The 6,384-nt window shown below is 37.1% G+C and overlaps 1 non-coding gene across 1 annotated transcript; it reads left to right on the top strand.

The window, feature by feature from the left end:
- Window positions 1-419: 419 nt before the first annotated feature.
- LOC113439505 (U4 spliceosomal RNA) lies at window positions 420-545 on the top strand. The gene has a single exon (XR_003374570.1). It is a non-coding gene; the product is annotated as a U4 spliceosomal RNA (small nuclear RNA).
- The last annotated feature ends 5,839 nt before the right edge of the window (window positions 546-6,384 follow it).

The raw sequence follows: 6,384 nt of genomic DNA, 5'->3' as shown, positions 1-6,384 counted from the left end.
AGTTTTTTAGAAAATATATATATATATATTTTCACCTTCAGAACTGTTTTATATTTACTGGCGTTTCCAACCTGCTCTTTATCTTCTCCATTGAGCAGTCCAGCTGACTGAAATTGTAGGAGTTGACGCAAGTGATTGTTATCGAAACTTTGTCTGTTCATTGTTACCTGAAAACACTTTCACGATGATTGTGTGGTCTTTTCATTTACTTGATGTTGACACAATTCAACATATCTTCAACAATGTCTTGAGTGCAATTTAGGAATAAATTTAGAGAACTGTATGTTGCTCAGGGTAGATTGATTGGATTGACTTATAAGCTTTGAAAAATAAACAAACTAACTGCTTTGGAAGAGTTTCATTAGTCATATAGCAACTAGTGTTTAGAACTATCTTCTTTTTATTAGAATTACCCCAGCAGCTTTGCAGTGGCAGTATTGTAGCCAATGAGGTTTATCTGAGGCACAATTATTGCTCATTGAAACCCCGTGTTTCTTATGATATACTGCATATGATACTTTATTTTTGATACTATCTTCTAGGTAAATGTGTAAAACTTACTTAGAAAATAGCATTTACGTTATTCTTAGCATACTCCAAGTATAAATCTGAACCCACATCTAAAAGTATATATAAATATGTGATAATGCAGCAGTTTTACATTTCTTACAACATTCCTTTTTAGAACTTGTGTAATACCAACTGAGTTAAAGGCTAATATGATCAGGAACCAGTCTGGGCTGAAGACTCCAAGCAAAATAAGATTATTTACAAGAACTGGAACCAACATGCTAGAATTGAGGGAAATAAACTCAAAGGCTTGCTCCGAGACACTGAAAATAGCAGTTTGACATCCTCAGCAAACAACATCCCCTTGTACATTTGACAGATAATCACATCATTATGCTAAATTGTAATATGTGAGGAAGTAGAACACCTAAACGATGAAAATTTGACTCCATGCTGGAAAGTGTAAATCATTTTATGCCAATTGTCAGCAGGAGAACTATAAATTCAGATTGTTTCCATCTGAGCAGCTGGAACCAGTAACGTTCTTTGAATTATCCCCATTGAGGATTAGCAGGTTTGGTGCCATTATAACGATTCTATAATCTCAAAGTCATAAAACCCAGTGAAACACAACAGAAGGTGTAAAATAAAGCTTCCTTTATTAACCGAAAGGAGAAAGCCAAACAAGTGCACATACCTTGAAGGTCATGATATTGATTTGTTTGATAATGACAGTGAACTTGTTTACCCATACAGGACATTGTTCTCTCCTTCCTTAAAAAGCAAATATCCTGGGTTGCTATGTCGTTGTGTCATGGGCACAGCATAATGCCTGAATAAGGAGTCAACAGGAAGGTAAGCATTGGGCTCTTAACTTGTATTCACAGAAATGTGTCACCACATAGCTTGGAACTCTATATTATTAACATTATCATTTGTACATAGGGTTCAAATCCATTAGTAGGAAGATACTATAAGTGAAAGCAAAGCACAGGGCAGTTTTGTAGGATGGATGGATAGGTGAAGACATGCCAATACAGTTGGGTCATACACTCACTTCCCAATGAATTTAGCTTCCATACAGTTGAACTAAGGGTTGTTGGATATCCATGTTAAATGGAGACCATTATCTTGATGGAAAATCACGAAACTGCATCTACACTTTGGCCGTGTCATGGAGGGGAGGGATTCATTGGAGGAAGCAATTATGTTTGGAGGTCTTAGGAGTAAAAGGAAACAGGCCATCGAAGAACAGGGTGGATGGATGCCATCAAAGCTGACAGCAGCCAGAGCACAGAAAAACTAGATGTGGAGACTGGAAGATGTGGAGACCTGGTCCATAGAATCGCCAAGAGTTAGACTCCACTGAATGGATAACATCATTATCATGATAGACATTTATTAGAGGTAGAATTACCTTAGCTACCTGCCTATCTTTACAGAATGCTCAACCCTTTTCTCTTTAAACTGTCCTCCATCCCACTATATTCTTTCATTTTTATTTCCATTTCACTTCTGCCTATAACAGATAATTCTCTAATTTTATTCAAAGGCAATCCTGTTTCTGGATCAGTATATACTTCCATAAAGATATTTTAAGGATTTACGTGTAACTTAAACTACACCTAAAACAATATGTGAATTACTTGAATTAATCTCAAAAGCTTTGTAGCTGATATCTCACAATATTTAGTATAATACAGAAACTCATTTTATTCAATGTAACTCATTTTTTCCTGTTTTTCCACTTTCTGATCTGTTTTGGCAAATAGGAAACCACAACCCAGGAATTTGTGTGTGTGTGTGTGTGTGTGTGTGTGTGTGTGTGTGTGTGTGTGTGTTGCTCTTTAAATCTGTATGTTGAATTTGTCTATGCCTTCTGTTTGTTGTCTTCTGTATTTTAAGTAAGAAAACATTTTTTCCATGTCACTTTCATTAATATTCATTGAGATACAATATTTCTCCCATTAAATTTGTTCATTAATCTGGATTTTTTTTTTAAAAAGACATTCCTGCATATAAATATACATTTGTGAATATATTTCCTTAGAAAAGGAAATGCATTTTGATTTTTTTCTCAGCTCAATAAAATTAACACTACTAAAGGATGAATTCAAGATATGACCAGGCACTGTAAGATTAAAGTCTTCCAACTTCTCCATTTTTCACATCTTGGCTCTCTCTCATCTTGACCTCAGTGCGCATCAGAATTAAATGTATTCATTTATGATCCCAGACTAAGAAAATAGAAGCAAAACTAAAATTCAGTAGTGCAAGGTAAAAGAAAGCTCAAACATTTAGTAACAAAAATAGTAACAGCACTGGTTTCTGCAAGCTGTAATTATTGATAACTTGGCAATCTTTTAAATGATTCCTGATTTCTTTTCCCTTAAGGCTGCAGCTTCTTGTCAGAAAGACAACATTTCTGGCATCAGTGCCAAATGCCATAGATGATATAATGGACAATGAATTTCTGACTTAATCCCTGGGCCTGTACATACAAATATGTTTATCATGTGGAAGAGCAATATTTACATGTGTTGTCCTAATAATTATACACCAATTGACACAAAGGTGAAAATTCTCCTGTGAGGAATATATACAGTGCTATAAGCATATCTAGGGATCATCCAGGGAATAGGTGAAGGTGCACCAATTGCATTATAATGTCAGTGAATAACTTTGGCCTTACCATTTTGAAAGTCTAGGTCCCAGATCTTTGGTTTAAGATCTTAAGATCCTTCTTTAGATCAAGGGATGATCTTAAACCAAAGATCTGGGATCCAGACTTTCTGTGATGACCCAGGGTGGGATACAAAAGCAATACATTCACAACATCAGGTAAAGTCTCTTTAATTCCTTCAACTTGGTTTTAAAGCTCCAATTATCATTGACTGGAGACAAAAAACTCCTCCACAAACAGTTGCGAAAAGGAAGAACTTCTGTTCAAACTCAAAATACATTTAAATTATAAATAGAAAAAAACAAAACACAAATCACATTGAAGCAATTATTGAGACAAGGCAGGGTAAGGGCTTGAAGACGTCCACAGATATCAAAATACACACACTGGGAAGGACACCAAACTCAGATACGGACAGACTAGAAACATTTTCACATTTTATTTTCAGCACTGGCCCATGTGCAGTCCGTTCCTTTAAACAGTCCACACAGCTGCAGCCCATGAAAGGGATCAAGGCCCTTTCCTCCCCTGTAGATCACGCCATTCCCATTTCTCCCTTATCCTCTCCTCCCTGCATGCCCTAGCTGGGTCTTCCTCTAACTGCCTAGACGGCCTGTGCCCTTCCCCAGTTTCCTCCACAACTTCCGGAGCCACACTTCCACTCCCTGTTGGGTGTTCCTCCTCTCCCTCAAAGTCAGACTCCAACAGGGGCATGACACTTTCAGGATGATAAGGTTAAAGTTATTCACTGATATTATAGCGCAATTGCTGCATACCTCCACACATCCCCTGGGTGATCCCCATATCAAGGAACTACAGTAAGCCAACTAAAAGTCAGTTTGCCATTTCAAAGATGAAGTAAACCACTAATAGGGATTAATAATCAGGAATACACCCTCAGAAATCTGTTCAGCCAAAGCCTGGAACAGCAGAGTTAAGCTCCCAAAGAGACACAGCCAACTCTAACCAAATAAGGGCATGTGAGTTGACCAAGAAACACAAAGTATAGCTTTTAAACAATTAGACTGAATAGCTTCCAAAGTGGAAGCTGACACTTCACTTTATATAGTTTAATTTCTGCAGGGACATGATGATTGACTTGATAGTTCACCTATTTAAGGATCGTGTTGAGGATGTCTGGGGCTCTTATACAGAGTTCATTCAATTGATTAGTCCAAACAGGTGGAAAGATAGAAGAGGATACGTGGGTACTTAATCTGTTCAATTGAGCTTTTATTAATTTTCTATCTTAGACTTGAAGTGCTTACTATAAAGTAGTTAAACCTTAGTTTTTGTCAGTTGAAGAGATCCCACAGAACAATAGGTTATAAATGAAACTAGGCTTCTGCAAAGGTTCACCTGAGTTATGGATGGGATAACCACATCATCTGTGGAATGGAGACAGATTGATGGACAAGTCTTGAAACTGGCTTAATGAGGGGCATAACAATATTGTCAAGAGAAATTAAATAATAAAGGGACAAGAATACAGTCCCATTTACCACATTTAAAAATAGGGAAAGGAATTATTACAGTGCCATTACAAATAAAGTACCTCTGCTTTGTACGGGACTGTTTTTATCCGCTTGAGAATGTAGTGGTTGGTGGGTGTTGTGGCTAACTGCCTCATGAAGAATAAAGTCAAAGGCCACATTTAAATCAATGAAAGCAACATAAAGGGCACCTCAGAAGGACTGAAGTATTTTCAGTTAAATAGTGTAGTTTTGGATCTCTACGTATTGTAGAACTGATCTGAATCCTGCCTGTTTATAGGACAGGAGATCTTTTAGAAGCATCCAATATAAATGTTGTTAATAAAGAAATCTTGCCCAAAGCTTGATGATTATTGAAAAAGTTGATTGGACCTGCCTTTATCTTTCTTTTGCATTGGGAGAATGATAGAATTAAGATATTTCCTTAGGAATGATAAGGATTGTTAAGTACAGAAAAAAGAGGCTAAAACAGAAGTCAGCTAGCCTGGATATATTTTGAATAAGTTTGCAAAATTATAACTTTATCTGGGCTTTATCATATTTTAATTTTTTGAAAAAATTCTATTTCAAAACTAGGCCCCAATCAAGTAAGGAAGCAGATAGTGAGCAGCCAAAAAAGTCAACATCAAATGGAACATTGAATAAATACAAAATATTTGGTTGGATCTTTGCTCAACCCACAACTCTAAAAGCATTATTACTCTTGATAATGCTTTCACTTGATTCTCTTTTCTGCATTGCAGAATATTTTGCAGCAAGGAACTTAATTTCTTTCAATTTATTGCTCACAACTGTTGTTTTTCAAATTTTTGAAACAAACTGATCTGCAAGACAGGACAGGGTTGTATGGCACCATCCAGAGATTGTCAAGATCAAGTCCAGTGATGTTGGCAGTGAAGCCATCTCCCAGAGACCATCTGCGATACTGAGGATAGCTGTCCTCTGCGGTTTGAGTTTCCTTCAAAAAGGGCCGGAGGTACTTCTTGCTGCAGATGCCAACCACCATGCAGGGTGAGTTCCTGTTGAGGGGTCCACATGGGCTGTGGATCATTGTCATCTGGATAATGTCATGGAGATCTAGGTCTAGGTCGGGATCAGGTACCTCAGCACTTTTAACTTTGTCAATGGACTCTGGTCTTCTCTTCTCTTCTAGCCACAGACGACTATGAACATAGGGGAGTCCACGTTTTTGCCTTTCCACAGACTACACGTGACACCTGGTATTTCCAAAGACACAACTTTAGTGAGGAGCTTCATGATATGTTCTTCCCCAAACCCCAAAAACTTTAACCTTAGACTGTCTACTATTGACCTCACCCCTTTCCTAAGAGGTCTGTAGGGGGCGTGCATAAGCGCACCAACGTGCCTACCGTCCCTGTCCTATTGTTTCTTTTATTTTTCTTTTATTTTTCTTATATGTACCCATATCATGTATTCATAATTATGTATACACTTATACTTATTATCTTGTAAACAATTGACAAATAAAATAAATAAATAAATAAATGTTTTTCTTTCACATGAAAAACCCTTGCTACTATGTCATGTCTATAGTTTTTGTCCATGTTTCAAGATCTGTATGATTTCCAGCCATTTTGGATTGCAGGTAAATGTAATTAACAGATCTGGTCATCTGAAATGACGCACATACGTCATCTCATCTTGAATTTGCTCATACATGTAGTGGGATACTCCAGT

The sequence above is a fragment of the Pseudonaja textilis genome, chromosome 8, assembly GCF_049901715.1.
Source record: "Pseudonaja textilis isolate UNSWEBS1 chromosome 8, rPseTex1.2, whole genome shotgun sequence".
Classification (NCBI taxonomy): domain Eukaryota; kingdom Metazoa; phylum Chordata; class Lepidosauria; order Squamata; family Elapidae; genus Pseudonaja; species Pseudonaja textilis.
Note: the sequence above shows the minus strand (reverse complement) of the source record. Positions and strands in the feature narration are given on the sequence as shown.